The sequence below is a fragment of the Taudactylus pleione genome, unplaced genomic scaffold (assembly GCF_031769625.1).
Source record: "Taudactylus pleione unplaced genomic scaffold, aTauple2 ptg000330l, whole genome shotgun sequence".
NCBI lineage: Eukaryota > Metazoa > Chordata > Amphibia > Anura > Myobatrachidae > Taudactylus > Taudactylus pleione.
This window is the reverse complement of record NW_028284731.1, coordinates 2,677,663-2,703,842: the sequence shown is the minus strand read 5'-3', so window position 1 is coordinate 2,703,842 and position 26,180 is coordinate 2,677,663.

Here is a 26,180-nt window from a genome sequence, read left to right as displayed (position 1 = left end):
ACTTCACCCTGCTACACAGGATGCGACCAGAATAGGACAGGTGGGAGGATGGGGCAGTTTAGATGTAGACACCTTGTGGAGCTGGAGAGCCACGTGTTCTCTAATAGGAAATCTATAACTCTCCAGTGATTTTGGAACTATAAGCTCAGCATGCAGTGTTTGCCTTTATTCAATACAATGCTCCTAGTTACCATTTTCTTTTATGAATTTCTTTGAATTTTTTCACGTAGGATTGGATTTGTTAAAACCACAATTTGTGCTAAAGTACATTGGACCAGACTAAACAAGACCAGAACACAGAGCACTAACTTGGTTTTAATTTTATCCTAACAAATCCTTAGACAAAGTGGCCTAATCATCATAATTAAGTATCCAACTGTACGCAAATTTCAGTGGTGTATCCATAATTACCAAAGCAGTTCAGTATTGCTCAGGAGTCAGGACAGCTACTCCGAAAAGTAACTGTCCCCGTGATCTCCAACACTGCTAATGAAGTAGCAGACTGTCACGGCCAGGGTATTTCAGCATGGCGCTAGGCAGGTGTTACCTGTGAGGTCGTTGTGGCGCGGGCTGTCTGGTGGCGGAGCTGGTGTCTGGCGGGGGGATTTGGCTGCGCGCGTTGTTGTGCGGCCCTGTTGTCACTCTGCGCTGGTGAGGCCTGGCGGCGTCTCCGTTCCGTTTGGCATGGGCGCCGCCATCTTGCCTTCTGGCTATGTTATGCGGCTGGCCAATCCTGGTGAGTCACATGTTCCCTCCGGCCAGTAACAGCACGGCATGGGGTATTTAGGAAGGGTCAGTGCCTTCCTTCTTTGCCAGTGCAACGTGTATCTCAGCCTAGCTGAGAGGGAGTTCTCTGTGCTTTCCTGTTCCTGTGAATTCGCTGTCTGCCAGTCTGCCTGTCAGCTCCTAGTTCCCACTGGATTACCCCGCTACCTCCACCACCCTTGCCCATACCTGAGTGCCTGAGCCTGCTGACATCCTGCGCTTCAGTTCACTACCTGTAAACCTGGCTTGATTATTTTCAGTTTCACTACCTGCACACCTGGACAGCTCTAATTGTTTCTACCTGGACATTAACCCTTTTGCTCCCACCACAGAACTCTTGTGCACATTTATATTTTCCTGGACTTTTATTTACTGCCACATTATATGTCTACTCAAGCACTTATTAAAAATCCTAGTTTTATTTACAAATCTGCTTCTGTGATCGCTCCTGCAACCACCCCGGGTCCACAAACAACCCAGAACATAACAGTTTGCACTGGCCCCATGGAGCCGGCCACGGATCAGGAGTGGATTTGTTCAGGTGCATTTCTGGTCGTTTAGAAAATCTGGAAAACGTGCAGCATCAGATGGCTAAATTTCTGCAAGAGATGCTCAAGCGACAGGACAGTTTGCAAACTTCCTTTTCTACCCCTGAAGTACCAGCATCTACATCCGCATCAGCGTCTGGGAATACAGGAGGCAGATCAACTCCCCGCTTACGTCTTCCTTTACCAAATAAATTTGACGGCAATCCTAAACTCTGCCGAGGATTCCTAAATCAGTGTGACATACATTTTACCCTGCAGCCTGACAACTTTCTAACTGCAAGAACTAAAGTGGCTTATATAGTCTCTTTGTTATCCGGCCAGGCCTTGGAATGGGATTCCCCACTCTGGGAGCGCTCAGATCCGCTGCTGGATAATTACGCAGGCTTTGTGTCATCCTTCAGGAGGATTTTCGATGAACCTGGGCGTACTGTATCAGCATCATCAAACATCATGACACTGAGACAAGGGGTCCGTCCTGTCAGTCAATATGCCGTGCAATTTCAAATTTTAGCATCAGAGCTCAAATGGAATGAGGAAGCCCTCACCTCGACCTTCTGGCATGGGTTGTCAGACCGACTAAAGGACGATCTAGTCACTCGAGAGCTTCCTACTAATCTGAACGACATGATTTCGTTGTGTATCAAAGTTGACCTACGCTTCAGGGAACGTCAGGCTGAAAAAAACAGAACTGACCGGCAAAGGTCATTTACCCCCTCCATTTCTACCCGTCCCATTCCTTCCCCTACTGAAGAGGAGCCTATGCAGGTGAATCATACACACCTCTCTAAAGAAGAACGTCAGAGAAGAATGCAAAAGAACCTCTGTCTGTACTGCGGAGAGTCCGGTCACCTGCTGATATCCTGCCCCTGTAAACCGGGAAATGCCAAATCCCAACTGACCCTGGAGACATCAAGTTAGGAGTTATGAACCCGTCTCCAAAAATTAAAGATTTCACGATTACCCTAGCCTTGGATCTTAAACCCAAACCTGTCTTTGCTACTGCTCTACTCGACTCGGGAGCAGCCGGAAATTTCATAACGTCTAGTTTCATAGATAAATTTCAGATTCCTTGTTTGTCTCTCAACCATGCCATCTCTCTGACCTCTATAGACGGACGCCCTCTAACTAACGGGATAGTCACCAAAGAGACTCAACCAGTATTGGTCCGTATTGGGGCACTTCATTCTGAGTCCTTAAAATTCCTGGTGATATCAGAGGCCTCTCAAGAAATTGTTCTTGGTCTACCCTGGTTACGTCAACATAATCCCAGGATTGATTGGAGTTCTATGCAGATTCTGTCATGGGGTATGGACTGTCAGAAATCCTGTCTTCCAAAAATTCAACCTCTGAGAAAGACAGTTCCATTAGATGCTTCTGCCATTCCCAAGGAATATCAGATGTTCGCCGACGTTTTCTCTGAACAACAAGCAAATATCTTACCCCCTCATAGGGAATGGGACTGTCCAATTGAATTGATACCTGATAAGATACCACCTCGTGGTCGTACCTATCCGCTGTCCTTGCCTGAGACTCAAGCCATGACCGAATACATCCGGGACAACCTGGCAAAGGGGTTCATTCGCCCCTCTACTTCACCTGCCGGAGCTGGGGTTTTCTTCGTTGGCAAGAAGGACGGTGGTCTAAGACCATGTATCGATTATCGAGGCCTTAATGACATTACTGTAAAGAATCGATACCCTCTTCCCCTGATTACTGAGTTGTTTGATAGGGTCAGGGGCTCTGTAATTTTTTCGAAATTAGATCTAAGAGGGGCTTACAACCTCATTCATATCCGAGCTGGCGATGAATGGAAGACCGCTTTTAATACCAGAGATGGACATTTCGAGTATTTAGTAATGCCTTTTGGATTGTGTAACGCCCCTGCTGTCTTTCAAAGTTTCGTTAATGAGATTTTCCGGGATCTGTTATATGTTTCGGTTGTTGTCTATCTGGATGACATACTGATTTTTTCACCCTCTGTGGCTAAACATCAAGAACATGTTAAAGAAGTTTTGACCCGTTTGAGAGAGAACCACCTTTACTGCAAACTGGAGAAGTGCGTCTTTGGAGTGCCCAGTGTACCTTTTCTCGGCTATGTAATATCTGGCTCCAGTTTAGAAATGGACCCCAAGAAGGTACAGGCAATTCTGGATTGGACCCGACCTCAAACACTGAAGGCCATCCAGAGATTGTTGGGCTTCGCAAATTATTATAGACGCTTCATTAAGGGATTTTCTACACTGCTGGCTCCCATTACAGCCTTGACTCGCAAAGGTGCTAATCCTGCCCAATGGTCACCTGAGGCAGAGTCTGCCTTTCATCTTCTAAAACAGGCCTTTATCTCAGCACCAGTTCTTCGACAACCCGATCTGGACCGGCCTTTTTTGTTGGAAGTAGACGCATCATCTGAAGCTGTGGGAGCAGTCTTGTCTCAACGTTATGAGGACAACCGAGTCCATCCGTGTGGGTTCTTTTCTAAAAAATTCTCTCCTGCCGAAAGGAACTACGCCATAGGTGAGCAAGAACTACTAGCTGTAAAGTTGGCGTTGAAGGAATGGAGATATTTGCTAGAAGGCGCCAAGTTTCCATTTACTGTATTTACGGACCATAGAAATCTCCTATTTCTCAAAAACCTCCAATGTGTGAGTCCTCGTTTGGCCCGCTGGGCAATATTCTTTGCCAGGTTTCAGTTCACCCTGACCTTCCGGTCTGGAGCACTTAATCAGAAGGCTGATGCCCTATCGAGATCTCTCCTCTGTGATGATCAATCTGAAAATCAAAGCAATACCCCTGTCTTGGAATCAAGAGTTTTCGCCGCATTACAACTTCAGCCTCCTACGGGAAAATCATTTGTGGCCCCGGAATTAAGGAAGCAGCTTCTCACTTGGGCACATTCCTCTCGCTTCGCAGGGCACTCAGGCACTCGGAAGACCTTGGAGTTCCTGAAAAGACACTATTGGTGGCCTTCTATGAAGGCAGATATAATGGAGTTTATCTCTTCCTGCTCCTCCTGTGCCCAGCATAAATCATCACGACAAGCTCCAGCTGGGGAATTGCTTCCATTACCTACTCCATCACGTCCATGGACGCATCTCTCCATGGATTTCGTCACAGACCTGCCAGTCTCTCAAGGTTTCAACACTATCTGGGTTGTAATAGACCGATTTTCTAAGATGGTCCACTATATACCGTTGAAGAAGTTACCTTCTGCCCCTGACCTGGCACAGTTGTTTGTCCAACACATATTTCGTCTACATGGCCTTCCTGCTGAAATTGTCTCTGACCGTGGTGTGCAGTTTACTGCAAAATTCTGGAGGGCTTTGTGTTCTGTTCTTCAAGTGAAGTTAAACTTTTCCACGGCCTACCATCCGCAAAGCAACGGCTCCACCGAGAGAGTTAATCAAGATCTAGAGACTTTCTTAAGAATTTTTATGTCATCTTCCCAGGACAATTGGGCTGCCTTGCTGCCGTGGGCTGAGTTTGCACATAATGCTTCCTACCACTCGTCAACTAACCAAACGCCATTTCAGGTTGTATATGGCCTTCATCCTCGTGTTCCCGAATTCCGAAGCCTGCCTGTTTTCGATGTTCCGGCCGTGGAGGACACGGTGCGGAATTTTGCTGCCATCTGGACTCAAGTACGGTCTGATTTGTTGAAGGCATCCTCTCGCTATAAGACCCAGGCCGATAAGAAGCGTAGAATAGTTCCACGCATGCAAGTAGGAAACCAGGTCTGGTTGTCTACTCGGAACCTTCGTCTAAGAGTTCCGTCTATGAAATTCGCACCCCGCTTCATCGGTCCCTTCACCATAACAGAAGTCATTAATCCAGTGGCCTACCGTTTAAAGTTACCCCCATACCTAAAAATTCCCAATTCCTCCCATGTTTCCTTATTAAAGCCCCTAGTCCTGAATAAGTTCCATAACGCTCTACCTGCTTCTCCTCGAGTCCAGACGGAGAGAGGAGTTGAGTTTGAAGTCGCCCAGATCTTGGACTCTCGTCTGCGCAGAGGTCATCTTCAGTATTTGTTGGACTGGAAAGGTTACGGTCCAGAGGAACGTTCCTGGACCGATGCTCGTGATGTCCACGCTCCCACGCTCATCAGGAGATTCCATTCTGCCCATCCGGAGAAGCCTGGTGAGTGTCCTGAGGCCACCCCAAAAGGGGGGGGTACTGTCACGGCCAGGGTATTTCAGCATGGCGCTAGGCAGGTGTTACCTGTGAGGTCGTTGTGGCGCGGGCTGTCTGGTGGCGGAGCTGGTGTCTGGCGGGGGGCTTTGGCTGCGCGCGTTGTTGTGCAGCCCTGTTGTCACTCTGCGCTGGTGAGGCCTGGCGGCGTCTCTGCTCCGTTTGGCATGGGCGCCGCCATCTTACCTTCTGGCCATGTGATGCGGCTGGCCAATCCTGGTGAGTCACATGTTCCCTCCGGCCAGTAACAGCACGGCATGGGGTATTTAGGAAGGGTCAGTGCCTTCCTTCTTTGCCAGTGCAACGTGTATCTCAGCCTAGCTGAGAGGGAGTTCTCTGTGCTTTCCTGTTCCTGTGAATTCGCTGTCTGCCAGTCTGCCTGTCAGCTCCTAGTTCCCACTGGATTACCCCGCTACCTCCACCACCCTTGCCCATACCTGAGTGCCTGAGCCTGCTGACATCCTGCGCTTCAGTTCACTACCTGTAAACCTGGCTTGATTATTTTCAGTTTCACTACCTGCACACCTGGACAGCTCTAATTGTTTCTACCTGGACATTAACCCTTTTGCTCCCACCACAGAACTCTTGTGCACATTTATATTTTCCTGGACTTTTATTTACTGCCACATTATATGTCTACTCAAGCACTTATTAAAAATCCTAGTTTTATTTACAAATCTGCTTCTGTGATCGCTCCTGCAACCACCCCGGGTCCACAAACAACCCAGAACATAACAGTTTGCACTGGCCCCATGGAGCCGGCCACAGATCAGGAGTGGATTTGTTCAGGTGCATTTCTGGTCGTTTAGAAAATCTGGAAAACGTGCAGCATCAGATGGCTAAATTTCTGCAAGAGATGTCCAAGCGACAGGACAGTTTGCAAACTTCCTTTTCTACCCCTGAAGTACCAGCATCTACATCCGCATCAGCGTCTGGGAATACAGGAGGCAGATCATCTCCCCGCTTACGTCTTCCTTTACCAAATAAATTTGACGGCAATCCTAAACTCTGCCGAGGATTCCTAAATCAGTGTGACATACATTTTACCCTGCAGCCTGACAACTTTCTAACTGCAAGAACTAAAGTGGCTTATATAGTCTCTTTGTTATCCGGCCAGGCCTTGGAATGGGATTCCCCACTCTGGGAGCGCTCAGATCCGCTGCTGGATAATTACGCAGGCTTTGTGTCATCCTTCAGGAGGATTTTCGATGAACCTGGGCGTACTGTATCAGCATCATCAAACATCATGACACTGAGACAAGGGGTCCGTCCTGTCAGTCAATATGCCGTGCAATTTCAAATTTTAGCATCAGAGCTCAAATGGAATGAGGAAGCCCTCACCTCGACCTTCTGGCATGGGTTGTCAGACCGACTAAAGGACGATCTAGTCACTCGAGAGCTTCCTACTAATCTGAACGACATGATTTCGTTGTGTATCAAAGTTGACCTACGCTTCAGGGAACGTCAGGCTGAAAAAAACAGAACTGACCGGCAAAGGTCATTTACCCCCTCCATTTCTACCCGTCCCATTCCTTCCCCTACTGAAGAGGAGCCTATGCAGGTGAATCATACACACCTCTCTAAAGAAGAACGTCAGAGAAGAATGCAAAAGAACCTCTGTCTGTACTGCGGAGAGTCCGGTCACCTGCTGATATCCTGCCCCTGTAAACCGGGAAATGCCAAATCCCAACTGACCCTGGAGACATCAAGTTAGGAGTTATGAACCCGTCTCCAAAAATTAAAGATTTCACGATTACCCTAGCCTTGGATCTTAAACCCAAACCTGTCTTTGCTACTGCTCTACTCGACTCGGGAGCAGCCGGAAATTTCATAACGTCTAGTTTCATAGATAAATTTCAGATTCCTTGTTTGTCTCTCAACCATGCCATCTCTCTGACCTCTATAGACGGACGCCCTCTAACTAACGGGATAGTCACCAAAGAGACTCAACCAGTATTGGTCCGTATTGGGGCACTTCATTCTGAGTCCTTAAAATTCCTGGTGATATCAGAGGCCTCTCAAGAAATTGTTCTTGGTCTACCCTGGTTACGTCAACATAATCCCAGGATTGATTGGAGTTCTATGCAGATTCTGTCATGGGGTATGGACTGTCAGAAATCCTGTCTTCCAAAAATTCGACCTCTGAGAAAGACAGTTCCATTAGATTCTTCTGCCATTCCCAAGGAATATCAGATGTTCGCCGACGTTTTCTCTGAACAACAAGCAAATATCTTACCCCCTCATAGGGAATGGGACTGTCCAATTGAATTGATACCTGATAAGATACCACCTCGTGGTCGTACCTATCCGCTGTCCTTGCCTGAGACTCAAGCCATGACCGAATACATCCGGGACAACCTGGCAAAGGGGTTCATTCGCCCCTCTACTTCACCTGCCGGAGCTGGGGTTTTCTTCGTTGGCAAGAAGGACGGTGGTCTAAGACCATGTATCGATTATCGAGGCCTTAATGACATTACTGTAAAGAATCGATACCCTCTTCCCCTGATTACTGAGTTGTTTGATAGGGTCAGGGGCTCTGTAATTTTTTCGAAATTAGATCTAAGAGGGGCTTACAACCTCATTCGTATCCGAGCTGGCGATGAATGGAAGACCGCTTTTAATACCAGAGATGGACATTTCGAGTATTTAGTAATGCCTTTTGGATTGTGTAACGCCCCTGCTGTCTTTCAAAGTTTCGTTAATGAGATTTTCCGGGATCTGTTATATGTTTCGGTTGTTGTCTATCTGGATGACATACTGATTTTTTCACCCTCTGTGGCTAAACATCAAGAACATGTTAAAGAAGTTTTGACCCGTTTGAGAGAGAACCACCTTTACTGTAAACTGGAGAAGTGCGTCTTTGGAGTGCCCAGTGTACCTTTTCTCGGCTATGTAATATCTGGCTCCAGTTTAGAAATGGACCCCAAGAAGGTACAGGCAATTCTGGATTGGACCCGACCTCAAACACTGAAGGCCATCCAGAGATTGTTGGGCTTCGCAAATTATTATAGACGCTTCATTAAGGGATTTTCTACACTGCTGGCTCCCATTACAGCCTTGACTCGCAAAGGTGCTAATCCTGCCCAATGGTCACCTGAGGCAGAGTCTGCCTTTCATCTTCTAAAACAGGCCTTTATCTCAGCACCAGTTCTTCGACAACCCGATCTGGACCGGCCTTTTTTGTTGGAAGTAGACGCATCATCTGAAGCTGTGGGAGCAGTCTTGTCTCAACGTTATGAGGACAACCGAGTCCATCCGTGTGGGTTCTTTTCTAAAAAATTCTCTCCTGCCGAAAGGAACTACGCCATAGGTGAGCAAGAACTACTAGCTGTAAAGTTGGCGTTGAAGGAATGGAGATATTTGCTAGAAGGCGCCAAGTTTCCATTTACTGTATTTACGGACCATAGAAATCTCCTATTTCTCAAAAACCTCCAATGTGTGAGTCCTCGTTTGGCCCGCTGGGCAATATTCTTTGCCAGGTTTCAGTTCACCCTGACCTTCCGGTCTGGAGCACTTAATCAGAAGGCTGATGCCCTATCGAGATCTCTCCTCTGTGATGATCAATCTGAAAATCAAAGCAATACCCCTGTCTTGGAATCAAGAGTTTTCGCCGCATTACAACTTCAGCCTCCTACGGGAAAATCATTTGTGGCCCCGGAATTAAGGAAGCAGCTTCTCACTTGGGCACATTCCTCTCGCTTCGCAGGGCACTCAGGCACTCGGAAGACCTTGGAGTTCCTGAAAAGACACTATTGGTGGCCTTCTATGAAGGCAGATATAATGGAGTTTATCTCTTCCTGCTCCTCCTGTGCCCAGCATAAATCATCACGACAAGCTCCAGCTGGGGAATTGCTTCCATTACCTACTCCATCACGTCCATGGACGCATCTCTCCATGGATTTCGTCACAGACCTGCCAGTCTCTCAAGGTTTCAACACTATCTGGGTTGTAATAGACCGATTTTCTAAGATGGTCCACTATATACCGTTGAAGAAGTTACCTTCTGCCCCTGACCTGGCACAGTTGTTTGTCCAACACATATTTCGTCTACATGGCCTTCCTGCTGAAATTGTCTCTGACCGTGGTGTGCAGTTTACTGCAAAATTCTGGAGGGCTTTGTGTTCTGTTCTTCAAGTGAAGTTAAACTTTTCCACGGCCTACCATCCGCAAAGCAACGGCTCCACCGAGAGAGTTAATCAAGATCTAGAGACTTTCTTAAGAATTTTTATGTCATCTTCCCAGGACAATTGGGCTGCCTTGCTGCCGTGGGCTGAGTTTGCACATAATGCTTCCTACCACTCGTCAACTAACCAAACGCCATTTCAGGTTGTATATGGCCTTCATCCTCGTGTTCCCGAATTCCGAAGCCTGCCTGTTTTCGATGTTCCGGCCGTGGAGGACACGGTGCGGAATTTTGCTGCCATCTGGACTCAAGTACGGTCTGATTTGTTGAAGGCATCCTCTCGCTATAAGACCCAGGCCGATAAGAAGCGTAGAATAGTTCCACGCATGCAAGTAGGAAACCAGGTCTGGTTGTCTACTCGGAACCTTCGTCTAAGAGTTCCGTCTATGAAATTCGCACCCCGCTTCATCGGTCCCTTCACCATAACAGAAGTCATTAATCCAGTGGCCTACCGTTTAAAGTTACCCCCATACCTAAAAATTCCCAATTCCTCCCATGTTTCCTTATTAAAGCCCCTAGTCCTGAATAAGTTCCATAACGCTCTACCTGCTTCTCCTCGAGTCCAGACGGAGAGAGGAGTTGAGTTTGAAGTCGCCCAGATCTTGGACTCTCGTCTGCGCAGAGGTCATCTTCAGTATTTGTTGGACTGGAAAGGTTACGGTCCAGAGGAACGTTCCTGGACCGATGCTCGTGATGTCCACGCTCCCACGCTCATCAGGAGATTCCATTCTGCCCATCCGGAGAAGCCTGGTGAGTGTCCTGAGGCCACCCCAAAAGGGGGGGGTACTGTCACGGCCAGGGTATTTCAGCATGGCGCTAGGCAGGTGTTACCTGTGAGGTCGTTGTGGCGCGGGCTGTCTGGTGGCGGAGCTGGTGTCTGGCGGGGGGCTTTGGCTGCGCGCGTTGTTGTGCAGCCCTGTTGTCACTCTGCGCTGGTGAGGCCTGGCGGCGTCTCTGCTCCGTTTGGCATGGGCGCCGCCATCTTACCTTCTGGCCATGTGATGCGGCTGGCCAATCCTGGTGAGTCACATGTTCCCTCCGGCCAGTAACAGCACGGCATGGGGTATTTAGGAAGGGTCAGTGCCTTCCTTCTTTGCCAGTGCAACGTGTATCTCAGCCTAGCTGAGAGGGAGTTCTCTGTGCTTTCCTGTTCCTGTGAATTCGCTGTCTGCCAGTCTGCCTGTCAGCTCCTAGTTCCCACTGGATTACCCCGCTACCTCCACCACCCTTGCCCATACCTGAGTGCCTGAGCCTGCTGACATCCTGCGCTTCAGTTCACTACCTGTAAACCTGGCTTGATTATTTTCAGTTTCACTACCTGCACACCTGGACAGCTCTAATTGTTTCTACCTGGACATTAACCCTTTTGCTCCCACCACAGAACTCTTGTGCACATTTATATTTTCCTGGACTTTTATTTACTGCCACATTATATGTCTACTCAAGCACTTATTAAAAATCCTAGTTTTATTTACAAATCTGCTTCTGTGATCGCTCCTGCAACCACCCCGGGTCCACAAACAACCCAGAACATAACAGTTTGCACTGGCCCCATGGAGCCGGCCACGGATCAGGAGTGGATTTGTTCAGGTGCATTTCTGGTCGTTTAGAAAATCTGGAAAACGTGCAGCATCAGATGGCTAAATTTCTGCAAGAGATGTCCAAGCGACAGGACAGTTTGCAAACTTCCTTTTCTACCCCTGAAGTACCAGCATCTACATCCGCATCAGCGTCTGGGAATACAGGAGGCAGATCATCTCCCCGCTTACGTCTTCCTTTACCAAATAAATTTGACGGCAATCCTAAACTCTGCCGAGGATTCCTAAATCAGTGTGACATACATTTTACCCTGCAGCCTGACAACTTTCTAACTGCAAGAACTAAAGTGGCTTATATAGTCTCTTTGTTATCCGGCCAGGCCTTGGAATGGGATTCCCCACTCTGGGAGCGCTCAGATCCGCTGCTGGATAATTACGCAGGCTTTGTGTCATCCTTCAGGAGGATTTTCGATGAACCTGGGCGTACTGTATCAGCATCATCAAATATCATGACACTGAGACAAGGGGTCCGTCCTGTCAGTCAATATGCCGTGCAATTTCAAATTTTAGCATCAGAGCTCAAATGGAATGAGGAAGCCCTCACCTCGACCTTCTGGCATGGGTTGTCAGACCGACTAAAGGACGATCTAGTCACTCGAGAGCTTCCTACTAATCTGAACGACATGATTTCGTTGTGTATCAAAGTTGACCTACGCTTCAGGGAACGTCAGGCTGAAAAAAACAGAACTGACCGACAAAGGTCATTTACCCCCTCCATTTCTACCCGTCCCATTCCTTCCCCTACTGAAGAGGAGCCTATGCAGGTGAATCATACACACCTCTCTAAAGAAGAACGTCAGAGAAGAATGCAAAAGAACCTCTGTCTGTACTGCGGAGAGTCCGGTCACCTGCTGATATCCTGCCCCTGTAAACCGGGAAATGCCAAATCCCAACTGACCCTGGAGACATCAAGTTAGGAGTTATGAACCCGTCTCCAAAAATTAAAGATTTCACGATTACCCTAGCCTTGGATCTTAAACCCAAACCTGTCTTTGCTACTGCTCTACTCGACTCGGGAGCAGCCGGAAATTTCATAACGTCTAGTTTCATAGATAAATTTCAGATTCCTTGTTTGTCTCTCAACCATGCCATCTCTCTGACCTCTATAGACGGACGCCCTCTAACTAACGGGATAGTCACCAAAGAGACTCAACCAGTATTGGTCCGTATTGGGGCACTTCATTCTGAGTCCTTAAAATTCCTGGTGATATCAGAGGCCTCTCAAGAAATTGTTCTTGGTCTACCCTGGTTACGTCAACATAATCCCAGGATTGATTGGAGTTCTATGCAGATTCTGTCATGGGGTATGGACTGTCAGAAATCCTGTCTTCCAAAAATTCGACCTCTGAGAAAGACAGTTCCATTAGATTCTTCTGCCATTCCCAAGGAATATCAGATGTTCGCCGACGTTTTCTCTGAACAACAAGCAAATATCTTACCCCCTCATAGGGAATGGGACTGTCCAATTGAATTGATACCTGATAAGATACCACCTCGTGGTCGTACCTATCCGCTGTCCTTGCCTGAGACTCAAGCCATGACCGAATACATCCGGGACAACCTGGCAAAGGGGTTCATTCGCCCCTCTACTTCACCTGCCGGAGCTGGAGTTTTCTTCGTTGGCAAGAAGGACGGTGGTCTAAGACCATGTATCGATTATCGAGGCCTTAATGACATTACTGTAAAGAATCGATACCCTCTTCCCCTGATTACTGAGTTGTTTGATAGGGTCAGGGGCTCTGTCATTTTTTCGAAATTAGATCTAAGAGGGGCTTACAACCTCATTCGTATCCGAGCTGGCGATGAATGGAAGACCGCTTTTAATACCAGAGGTGGACATTTCGAGTATTTAGTAATGCCTTTTGGATTGTGTAACGCCTCTGCTGTCTTTCAAAGTTTCGTTAATGAGATTTTCCGGGATCTGTTATATGTTTCGGTTGTTGTCTATCTGGATGACATACTGATTTTTTCACCCTCTGTGGCTAAACATCAAGAACATGTTAAAGAAGTTTTGACCCGTTTGAGAGAGAACCACCTTTACTGCAAACTGGAGAAGTGCGTCTTTGGAGTGCCCAGTGTACCTTTTCTCGGCTATGTAATATCTGGCTCCAGTTTAGAAATGGACCCCAAGAAGGTACAGGCAATTCTGGATTGGACCCGACCTCAAACACTGAAGGCCATCCAGAGATTGTTGGGCTTCGCAAATTATTATAGACGCTTCATTAAGGGATTTTCTACACTGCTGGCTCCCATTACAGCCTTGACTCGCAAAGGTGCTAATCCTGCCCAATGGTCACCTGAGGCAGAGTCTGCCTTTCATCTTCTAAAACAGGCCTTTATCTCAGCACCAGTTCTTCGACAACCCGATCTGGACCGGCCTTTTTTGTTGGAAGTAGACGCATCATCTGAAGCTGTGGGAGCAGTCTTGTCTCAACGTTATGAGGACAACCGAGTCCATCCGTGTGGGTTCTTTTCTAAAAAATTCTCTCCTGCCGAAAGGAACTACGCCATAGGTGAGCAAGAACTACTAGCTGTAAAGTTGGCGTTGAAGGAATGGAGATATTTGCTAGAAGGCGCCAAGTTTCCATTTACTGTATTTACGGACCATAGAAATCTCCTATTTCTCAAAAACCTCCAATGTGTGAGTCCTCGTTTGGCCCGCTGGGCAATATTCTTTGCCAGGTTTCAGTTCACCCTGACCTTCCGGTCTGGAGCACTTAATCAGAAGGCTGATGCCCTATCGAGATCTCTCCTCTGTGATGATCAATCTGAAAATCAAAGCAATACCCCTGTCTTGGAATCAAGAGTTTTCGCCGCATTACAACTTCAGCCTCCTACGGGAAAATCATTTGTGGCCCCGGAATTAAGGAAGCAGCTTCTCACTTGGGCACATTCCTCTCGCTTCGCAGGGCACTCAGGCACTCGGAAGACCTTGGAGTTCCTGAAAAGACACTATTGGTGGCCTTCTATGAAGGCAGATATAATGGAGTTTATCTCTTCCTGCTCCTCCTGTGCCCAGCATAAATCATCACGACAAGCTCCAGCTGGGGAATTGCTTCCATTACCTACTCCATCACGTCCATGGATGCATCTCTCCATGGATTTCGTCACAGACCTGCCAGTCTCTCAAGGTTTCAACACTATCTGGGTTGTAATAGACCGATTTTCTAAGATGGTCCACTATATACCGTTGAAGAAGTTACCTTCTGCCCCTGACCTGGCACAGTTGTTTGTCCAACACATATTTCATCTACATGGCCTTCCTGCTGAAATTGTCTCTGACCGTGGTGTGCAGTTTACTGCAAAATTCTGGAGGGCTTTGTGTTCTGTTCTTCAAGTGAAGTTAAACTTTTCCACGGCCTACCATCCGCAAAGCAACGGCTCCACCGAGAGAGTTAATCAAGATCTAGAGACTTTCTTAAGAATTTTTATGTCATCTTCCCAGGACAATTGGGCTGCCTTGCTGCCGTGGGCTGAGTTTGCACATAATGCTTCCTACCACTCGTCAACTAACCAAACGCCATTTCAGGTTGTATATGGCCTTCATCCTCGTGTTCCCGAATTCCGAAGCCTGCCTGTTTTCGATGTTCCGGCCGTGGAGGACACGGTGCGGAATTTTGCTGCCATCTGGACTCAAGTACGGTCTGATTTGTTGAAGGCATCCTCTCGCTATAAGACCCAGGCCGATAAGAAGCGTAGAATAGTTCCACGCATGCAAGTAGGAAACCAGGTCTGGTTGTCTACTCGGAACCTTCGTCTAAGAGTTCCGTCTATGAAATTCGCACCCCGCTTCATCGGTCCCTTCACCATAACAGAAGTCATTAATCCAGTGGCCTACCGTTTAAAGTTACCCCCATACCTAAAAATTCCCAATTCCTCCCATGTTTCCTTATTAAAGCCCCTAGTCCTGAATAAGTTCCATAACGCTCTACCTGCTTCTCCTCGAGTCCAGACGGAGAGAGGAGTTGAGTTTGAAGTCGCCCAGATCTTGGACTCTCGTCTGCGCAGAGGTCATCTTCAGTATTTGTTGGACTGGAAAGGTTACGGTCCAGAGGAACGTTGCTGGACCGATGCTCGTGATGTCCACGCTCCCACGCTCATCAGGAGATTCCATTCTGCCCATCCGGAGAAGCCTGGTGAGTGTCCTGAGGCCACCCCAAAAGGGGGGGGGTACTGTCACGGCCAGGGTATTTCAGCATGGCGCTAGGCAGGTGTTACCTGTGAGGTCGTTGTGGCGCGGGCTGTCTGGTGGCGGAGCTGGTGTCTGGCGGGGGGCTTTGGCTGCGCGCGTTGTTGTGCAGCCCTGTTGTCACTCTGCGCTGGTGAGGCCTGGCGGCGTCTCTGCTCCGTTTGGCATGGGCGCCGCCATCTTACCTTCTGGCCATGTGATGCGGCTGGCCAATCCTGGTGAGTCACATGTTCCCTCCGGCCAGTAACAGCACGGCATGGGGTATTTAGGAAGGGTCAGTGCCTTCCTTCTTTGCCAGTGCAACGTGTATCTCAGCCTAGCTGAGAGGGAGTTCTCTGTGCTTTCCTGTTCCTGTGAATTCGCTGTCTGCCAGTCAGCTCCTAGTTCCCACTGGATTACCCCGCTACCTCCACCACCCTTGCCCATACCTGAGTGCCTGAGCCTGCTGACATCCTGCGCTTCAGTTCACTACCTGTAAACCTGGCTTGATTATTTTCAGTTTCACTACCTGCACACCTGGACAGTTCTAATTGTTTCTACCTGGACATTAACCCTTTTGCTCCCACCACAGAACTCTTGTGCACATTTATATTTTCCTGGACTTTTATTTACTGCCACATTATATGTCTACTCAAGCACTTATTAAAAATCCTAGTTTTATTTACAAATCTGCTTCTGTGATCGCTCCTGCAACCACCCCGGGTCCACAAACAACCCAGAACATAACAGTTTGCACTGGCCCCATGGAGCCGGCCACGGATCAGGAGTGGATTTGTTCAGGTGCATTTCTGGTCGTTTAGAAAATCTGGAAAACGTGCAGCATCAGATGGCTAAATTTCTGCAAGAGATGTCCAAGCGACTGGACAGTTTGCAAACTTCCTTTTCTACCCCTGAAGTACCAGCATCTACATCCGCATCAGCGTCTGGGAATACAGGAGGCAGATCATCTCCCCGCTTACGTCTTCCTTTACCAAATAAATTTGACGGCAATCCTAAACTCTGCCGAGGATTCCTAAATCAGTGTGACATACATTTTACCCTGCAGCCTGACAACTTTCTAACTGCAAGAACTAAAGTGGCTTATATAGTCTCTTTGTTATCCGGCCAGGCCTTGGAATGGGATTCCCCACTCTGGGAGCGCTCAGATCCGCTGCTGGATAATTACGCAGGCTTTGTGTCATCCTTCAGGAGGATTTTCGATGAACCTGGGCGTACTGTATCAGCATCATCAAACATCATGACACTGAGACAAGGGGTCCGTCCTGTCAGTCAATATGCCGTGCAATTTCAAATTTTAGCATCAGAGCTCAAATGGAATGAGGAAGCCCTCACCTCGACCTTCTGGCATGGGTTGTCAGACCGACTAAAGGACGATCTAGTCACTCGAGAGCTTCATACTAATCTGAACGACATGATTTCGTTGTGTATCAAAGTTGACCTACGCTTCAGGGAACGTCAGGCTGAAAAAAACAGAACTGACCGGCAAAGGTCATTTACCCCCTCCATTTCTACCCGTCCCATTCCTTCCCCTACTGAAGAGGAGCCTATGCAGGTGAATCATACACACCTCTCTAAAGAAGAACGTCAGAGAAGAATGCAAAAGAACCTCTGTCTGTACTGCGGAGAGTCCGGTCACCTGCTGATATCCTGCCCCTGTAAACCGGGAAATGCCAAATCCCAACTGACCCTGGAGACATCAAGTTAGGAGTTATGAACCCGTCTCCAAAAATTAAAGATTTCACGATTACCCTAGCCTTGGATCTTAAACCCAAACCTGTCTTTGCTACTGCTCTACTCGACTCGGGAGCAGCCGGAAATTTCATAACGTCTAGTTTCATAGATAAATTTCAGATTCCTTGTTTGTCTCTCAACCATGCCATCTCTCTGACCTCTATAGATGGACGCCCTCTAACTAACGGGATAGTCACCAAAGAGACTCAACCAGTATTGGTCCGTATTGGGGCACTTCATTCTGAGTCCTTAAAATTCCTGGTGATATCAGAGGCCTCTCAAGAAATTGTTCTTGGTCTACCCTGGTTACGTCAACATAATCCCAGGATTGATTGGAGTTCTATGCAGATTCTGTCATGGGGTATGGACTGTCAGAAATCCTGTCTTCCAAAAATTCGACCTCTGAGAAAGACAGTTCCATTAGATTCTTCTGCCATTCCCAAGGAATATCAGATGTTCGCCGACGTTTTCTCTGAACAACAAGCAAATATCTTACCCCCTCATAGGGAATGGGACTGTCCAATTGAATTGATACCTGATAAGATACCACCTCGTGGTCGTACCTATCCGCTGTCCTTGCCTGAGACTCAAGCCATGACCGAATACATCCGGGACAACCTGGCAAAGGGGTTCATTCGCCCCTCTACTTCACCTGCTGGAGCTGGGGTTTTCTCCGTTGGCAAGAAGGACGGTGGTCTAAGACCATGTATCGATTATCGAGGCCTTAATGACATTACTGTAAAGAATCGATACCCTCTTCCCCTGATTACTGAGTTGTTTGATAGGGTCAGGGGCTCTGTCATTTTTTCGAAATTAGATCTAAGAGGGGCTTACAACCTCATTCGTATCCGAGCTGGCGATGAATGGAAGACCGCTTTTAATACCAGAGGTGGACATTTCGAGTATTTAGTAATGCCTTTTGGATTGTGTAACGCCTCTGCTGTCTTTCAAAGTTTCGTTAATGAGATTTTCCGGGATCTGTTATATGTTTCGGTTGTTGTCTATCTGGATGACATACTGATTTTTTCACCCTCTGTGGCTAAACATCAAGAACATGTTAAAGAAGTTTTGACCCGTTTGAGAGAGAACCACCTTTACTGCAAACTGGAGAAGTGCGTCTTTGGAGTGCCCAGTGTACCTTTTCTCGGCTATGTAATATCTGGCTCCAGTTTAGAAATGGACCCCAAGAAGGTACAGGCAATTCTGGATTGGACCCGACCTCAAACACTGAAGGCCATCCAGAGATTGTTGGGCTTCGCAAATTATTATAGACGCTTCATTAAGGGATTTTCTACACTGCTGGCTCCCATTACAGCCTTGACTCGCAAAGGTGCTAATCCTGCCCAATGGTCACCTGAGGCAGAGTCTGCCTTTCATCTTCTAAAACAGGCCTTTATCTCAGCACCAGTTCTTCGACAACCCGATCTGGACCGGCCTTTTTTGTTGGAAGTAGACGCATCATCTGAAGCTGTGGGAGCAGTCTTGTCTCAACGTTATGAGGACAACCGAGTCCATCCGTGTGGGTTCTTTTCTAAAAAATTCTCTCCTGCCGAAAGGAACTACGCCATAGGTGAGCAAGAACTACTAGCTGTAAAGTTGGCGTTGAAGGAATGGAGATATTTGCTAGAAGGCGCCAAGTTTCCATTTACTGTATTTACGGACCATAGAAATCTCCTATTTCTCAAAAACCTCCAATGTGTGAGTCCTCGTTTGGCCCGCTGGGCAATATTCTTTGCCAGGTTTCAGTTCACCCTGACCTTCCGGTCTGGAGCACTTAATCAGAAGGCTGATGCCCTATCGAGATCTCTCCTATGTGATGATCAATCTGAAAATCAAAGCAATACCCCTGTCTTGGAATCAAGAGTTTTCGCCGCATTACAACTTCAGCCTCCTACGGGAAAATCATTTGTGGCCCCGGAATTAAGGAAGCAGCTTCTCACTTGGGCACATTCCTCTCGCTTCGCAGGGCACTCAGGCACTCGGAAGACCTTGGAGTTCCTGAAAAGACACTATTGGTGGCCTTCTATGAAGGCAGATATAATGGAGTTTATCTCTTCCTGCTCCTCCTGTGCCCAGCATAAATCATCACGACAAGCTCCAGCTGGGGAATTGCTTCCATTACCTACTCCATCACGTCCATGGACGCATCTCTCCATGGATTTCGTCACAGACCTGCCAGTCTCTCAAGGTTTCAACACTATCTGGGTTGTAATAGACCGATTTTCTAAGATGGTCCACTATATACCGTTGAAGAAGTTACCTTCTGCCCCTGACCTGGCACAGTTGTTTGTCCAACACATATTTCGTCTACATGGCCTTCCTGCTGAAATTGTCTCTGACCGTGGTGTGCAGTTTACTGCAAAATTCTGGAGGGCTTTGTGTTCTGTTCTTCAAGTGAAGTTAAACTTTTCCACGGCCTACCATCCGCAAAGCAACGGCTCCACCGAGAGAGTTAATCAAGATCTAGAGACTTTCTTAAGAATTTTTATGTCATCTTCCCAGGACAATTGGGCTGCCTTGCTGCCGTGGGCTGAGTTTGCACATAATGCTTCCTACCACTCGTCAACTAACCAAACGCCATTTCAGGTTGTATATGGCCTTCATCCTCGTGTTCCCGAATTCCGAAGCCTGCCTGTTTTCGATGTTCCGGCCGTGGAGGACACGGTGCGGAATTTTGCTGCCATCTGGACTCAAGTACGGTCTGATTTGTTGAAGGCATCCTCTCGCTATAAGACCCAGGCCGATAAGAAGCGTAGAATAGTTCCACTCATGCAAGTAGGAAACCAGGTCTGGTTGTCTACTCGGAACCTTCGTCTAAGAGTTCCGTCTATGAAATTCGCACCCCGCTTCATCGGTCCCTTCACCATAACAGAAGTCATTAATCCAGTGGCCTACCGTTTAAAGTTACCCCCATACCTAAAAATTCCCAATTCCTCCCATGTTTCCTTATTAAAGCCCCTAGTCCTGAATAAGTTCCATAACGCTCTACCTGCTTCTCCTCGAGTCCAGACGGAGAGAGGAGTTGAGTTTGAAGTCGCCCAGATCTTGGACTCTCGTCTGCGCAGAGGTCATCTTCAGTATTTGTTGGACTGGAAAGGTTACGGTCCAGAGGAACGTTGCTGGACCGATGCTCGTGATGTCCACGCTCCCACGCTCATCAGGAGATTCCATTCTGCCCATCCGGAGAAGCCTGGTGAGTGTCCTGAGGCCACCCCAAAAGGGGGGGGGTACTGTCACGGCCAGGGTATTTCAGCATGGCGCTAGGCAGGTGTTACCTGTGAGGTCGTTGTGGCGCGGGCTGTCTGGTGGCGGAGCTGGTGTCTGGCGGGGGGCTTTGGCTGCGCGCGTTGTTGTGCAGCCCTGTTGTCACTCTGCGCTGGTGAGGCCTGGCGGCGTCTCTGCTCCGTTTGGCATGGGCGCCGCCATCTTACCTTCTGGCCATGTGATGCGGCTGGCCAATCCTGGTGAGTCACATGTTCCCTCCGGCCAGTAACAGCACGGCATGGGGTATTTAGGAAGGGTCAGTGCCTTCCTTCTTTGCCAGTGCAACGTGTATCTCAGCCTAGCTGAGAGGGAGTTCTCTGTGCTTTCCTGTTCCTGTGAATTCGCTGTCTGCCAGTCTGCCTGTCAGCTCCTAGTTCCCACTGGATTACCCCGCTACCTCCACCACCCTTGCCCATACCTGAGTGCCTGAGCCTGCTGACATCCTGCGCTTCAGTTCACTACCTGTAAACCTGGCTTGATTATTTTCAGTTTCACTACCTGCACACCTGGACAGCTCTAATTGTTTCTACCTGGACATTAACCCTTTTGCTCCCACCACAGAACTCTTGTGCACATTTATATTTTCCTGGACTTTTATTTACTGCCACATTATATGTCTACTCAAGCACTTATTAAAAATCCTAGTTTTATTTACAAATCTGCTTCTGTGATCGCTCCTGCAACCACCCCGGGTCCACAAACAACCCAGAACATAACAGTTTGCACTGGCCCCATGGAGCCGGCCACGGATCAGGAGTGGATTTGTTCAGGTGCATTTCTGGTCGTTTAGAAAATCTGGAAAACGTGCAGCATCAGATGGCTAAATTTCTGCAAGAGATGTCCAAGCGACAGGACAGTTTGCAAACTTCCTTTTCTACCCCTGAAGTACCAGCATCTACATCCGCATCAGCGTCTGGGAATACAGGAGGCAGATCATCTCCCCGCTTACGTCTTCCTTTACCAAATAAATTTGACGGCAATCCTAAACTCTGCCGAGGATTCCTAAATCAGTGTGACATACATTTTACCCTGCAGCCTGACAACTTTCTAACTGCAAGAACTAAAGTGGCTTATATAGTCTCTTTGTTATCCGGCCAGGCCTTGGAATGGGATTCCCCACTCTGGGAGCGCTCAGATCCGCTGCTGGATAATTACGCAGGCTTTGTGTCATCCTTCAGGAGGATTTTCGATGAACCTGGGCGTACTGTATCAGCATCATCAAACATCATGACACTGAGACAAGGGGTCCGTCCTGTCAGTCAATATGCCGTGCAATTTCAAATTTTAGCATCAGAGCTCAAATGGAATGAGGAAGCCCTCACCTCGACCTTCTGGCATGGGTTGTCAGACCGACTAAAGGACGATCTAGTCACTCGAGAGCTTCCTACTAATCTGAACGACATGATTTCGTTGTGTATCAAAGTTGACCTACGCTTCAGGGAACGTCAGGCTGAAAAAAACAGAACTGACCGGCAAAGGTCATTTACCCCCTCCATTTCTACCCGTCCCATTCCTTCCCCTACTGAAGAGGAGCCTATGCAGGTGAATCATACACACCTCTCTAAAGAAGAACGTCAGAGAAGAATGCAAAAGAACCTCTGTCTGTACTGCGGAGAGTCCGGTCACCTGCTGATATCCTGCCCCTGTAAACCGGGAAATGCCAAATCCCAACTGACCCTGGAGACATCAAGTTAGGAGTTATGAACCCGTCTCCAAAAATTAAAGATTTCACGATTACCCTAGCCTTGGATCTTAAACCCAAACCTGTCTTTGCTACTGCTCTACTCGACTCGGGAGCAGCCGGAAATTTCATAACGTCTAGTTTCATAGATAAATTTCAGATTCCTTGTTTGTCTCTCAACCATGCCATCTCTCTGACCTCTATAGACGGACGCCCTCTAACTAACGGGATAGTCACCAAAGAGACTCAACCAGTATTGGTCCGTATTGGGGCACTTCATTCTGAGTCCTTAAAATTCCTGGTGATATCAGAGGCCTCTCAAGAAATTGTTCTTGGTCTACCCTGGTTACGTCAACATAATCCCAGGATTGACTGGAGTTCTATGCAGATTCTGTCATGGGGTATGGACTGTCAGAAATCCTGTCTTCCAAAAATTCGACCTCTGAGAAAGACAGTTCCATTAGATTCTTCTGCCATTCCCAAGGAATATCAGATGTTCGCCGACGTTTTCTCTGAACAACAAGCAAATATCTTACCCCCTCATAGGGAATGGGACTGTCCAATTGAATTGATACCTGATAAGATACCACCTCGTGGTCGTACCTATCCGCTGTCCTTGCCTGAGACTCAAGCCATGACCGAATACATCCGGGACAACCTGGCAAAGGGGTTCATTCGCCCCTCTACTTCACCTGCTGGAGCTGGGGTTTTCTTCGTTGGCAAGAAGGACGGTGGTCTAAGACCATGTATCGATTATCGAGGCCTTAATGACATTACTGTAAAGAATCGATACCCTCTTCCCCTGATTACTGAGTTGTTTGATAGGGTCAGGGGCTCTGTCATTTTTTCGAAATTAGATCTAAGAGGGGCTTACAACCTCATTCGTATCCGAGCTGGCGATGAATGGAAGACCGCTTTTAATACCAGAGGTGGACATTTCGAGTATTTAGTAATGCCTTTTGGATTGTGTAACGCCTCTGCTGTCTTTCAAAGTTTCGTTAATGAGATTTTCCGGGATCTGTTATATGTTTCGGTTGTTGTCTATCTGGATGACATACTGATTTTTTCACCCTCTGTGGCTAAACATCAAGAACATGTTAAAGAAGTTTTGACCCGTTTGAGAGAGAACCACCTTTACTGCAAACTGGAGAAGTGCGTCTTTGGAGTGCCCAGTGTACCTTTTCTCGGCTATGTAATATCTGGCTCCAGTTTAGAAATGGACCCCAAGAAGGTACAGGCAATTCTGGATTGGACCCGACCTCAAACACTGAAGGCCATCCAGAGATTGTTGGGCTTCGCAAATTATTATAGACGCTTCATTAAGGGATTTTCTACACTGCTGGCTCCCATTACAGCCTTGACTCGCAAAGGTGCTAATCCTGCCCAATGGTCACCTGAGGCAGAGTCTGCCTTTCATCTTCTAAAACAGGCCTTTATCTCAGCACCAGTTCTTCGACAACCCGATCTGGACCGGCCTTTTTTGTTGGAAGTAGACGCATCATCTGAAGCTGTGGGAGCAGTCTTGTCTCAACGTTATGAGGACAACCGAGTCCATCCGTGTGGGTTCTTTTCTAAAAAATTCTCTCCTGCCGAAAGGAACTACGCCATAGGTGAGCAAGAACTACTAGCTGTAAAGTTGGCGTTGAAGGAATGGAGATATTTGCTAGAAGGCGCCAAGTTTCCATTTACTGTATTTACGGACCATAGAAATCTCCTATTTCTCAAAAACCTCCAATGTGTGAGTCCTCGTTTGGCCCGCTGGGCAATATTCTTTGCCAGGTTTCAGTTCACCCTGACCTTCCGGTCTGGAGCACTTAATCAGAAGGCTGATGCCCTATCGAGATCTCTCCTCTGTGATGATCAATCTGAAAATCAAAGCAATACCCCTGTCTTGGAATCAAGAGTTTTCGCCGCATTACAACTTCAGCCTCCTACGGGAAAATCATTTGTGGCCCCGGAATTAAGGAAGCAGCTTCTCACTTGGGCACATTCCTCTCGCTTCGCAGGGCACTCAGGCACTCGGAAGACCTTGGAGTTCCTGAAAAGACACTATTGGTGGCCTTCTATGAAGGCAGATATAATGGAGTTTATCTCTTCCTGCTCCTCCTGTGCCCAGCATAAATCATCACGACAAGCTCCAGCTGGGGAATTGCTTCCATTACCTACTCCATCACGTCCATGGACGCATCTCTCCATGGATTTCGTCACAGACCTGCCAGTCTCTCAAGGTTTCAACACTATCTGGGTTGTAATAGACCGATTTTCTAAGATGGTCCACTATATACCGTTGAAGAAGTTACCTTCTGCCCCTGACCTGGCACAGTTGTTTGTCCAACACATATTTCGTCTACATGGCCTTCCTGCTGAAATTGTCTCTGACCGTGGTGTGCAGTTTACTGCAAAATTCTGGAGGGCTTTGTGTTCTGTTCTTCAAGTGAAGTTAAACTTTTCCACGGCCTACCATCCGCAAAGCAACGGCTCCACCGAGAGAGTTAATCAAGATCTAGAGACTTTCTTAAGAATTTTTATGTCATCTTCCCAGGACAATTGGGCTGCCTTGCTGCCGTGGGCTGAGTTTGCACATAATGCTTCCTACCACTCGTCAACTAACCAAACGCCATTTCAGGTTGTATATGGCCTTCATCCTCGTGTTCCCGAATTCCGAAGCCTGCCTGTTTTCGATGTTCCGGCCGTGGAGGACACGGTGCGGAATTTTGCTGCCATCTGGACTCAAGTACGGTCTGATTTGTTGAAGGCATCCTCTCGCTATAAGACCCAGGCCGATAAGAAGCGTAGAATAGTTCCACGCATGCAAGTAGGAAACCAGGTCTGGTTGTCTACTCGGAACCTTCGTCTAAGAGTTCCGTCTATGAAATTCGCACCCCGCTTCATCGGTCCCTTCACCATAACAGAAGTCATTAATCCAGTGGCCTACCGTTTAAAATTACCCCCATACCTAAAAATTCCGAATTCCTCCCATGTTTCCTTATTAAAGCCCCTAGTCCTGAATAAGTTCCATAACGCTCTACCTGCTTCTCCTCGAGTCCAGACGGAGAGAGGAGTTGAGTTTGAAGTCGCCCAGATCTTGGACTCTCGTCTGCGCAGAGGTCATCTTCAGTATTTGTTGGACTGGAAAGGTTACGGTCCAGAGGTACGTTGCTGGACCGATGCTCGTGATGTCCACGCTCCCACGCTCATCAGGAGATTCCATTCTGCCCATCCGGAGAAGCCTGGTGAGTGTCCTGAGGCCACCCCAAAAGGGGGGGGGTACTGTCACGGCCAGGGTATTTCAGCATGGCGCTAGGCAGGTGTTACCTGTGAGGTCGTTGTGGCGCGGGCTGTCTGGTGGCGGAGCTGGTGTCTGGCGGGGGGCTTTGGCTGCGCGCGTTGTTGTGCAGCCCTGTTGTCACTCTGCGCTGGTGAGGCCTGGCGGCGTCTCTGCTCCATTTGGCATGGGCGCCGCCATCTTACCTTCTGGCCATGTGATGCGGCTGGCCAATCCTGGTGAGTCACATGTTCCCTCCGGCCAGTAACAGCACGGCATGGGGTATTTAGGAAGGGTCAGTGCCTTCCTTCTTTGCCAGTGCAACGTGTATCTCAGCCTAGCTGAGAGGGAGTTCTCTGTGCTTTCCTGTTCCTGTGAATTCGCTGTCTGCCTGTCAGCTCCTAGTTCCCACTGGATTACCCCGCTACCTCCACCACCCTTGCCCATACCTGAGTGCCTGAGCCTGCTGACATCCTGCGCTTCAGTTCACTACCTGTAAACCTGGCTTGATTATTTTCAGTTTCACTACCTGCACACCTGGACAGCTCTAATTGTTTCTACCTGGACATTAACCCTTTTGCTCCCACCACAGAACTCTTGTGCACATTTATATTTTCCTGGACTTTTATTTACTGCCACATTATATGTCTACTCAAGCACTTATTAAAAATCCTAGTTTTATTTACAAATCTGCTTCTGTGATCACTCCTGCAACCACCCCGGGTCCACAAACAACCCAGAACATAACAGTTTGCACTGGCCCCATGG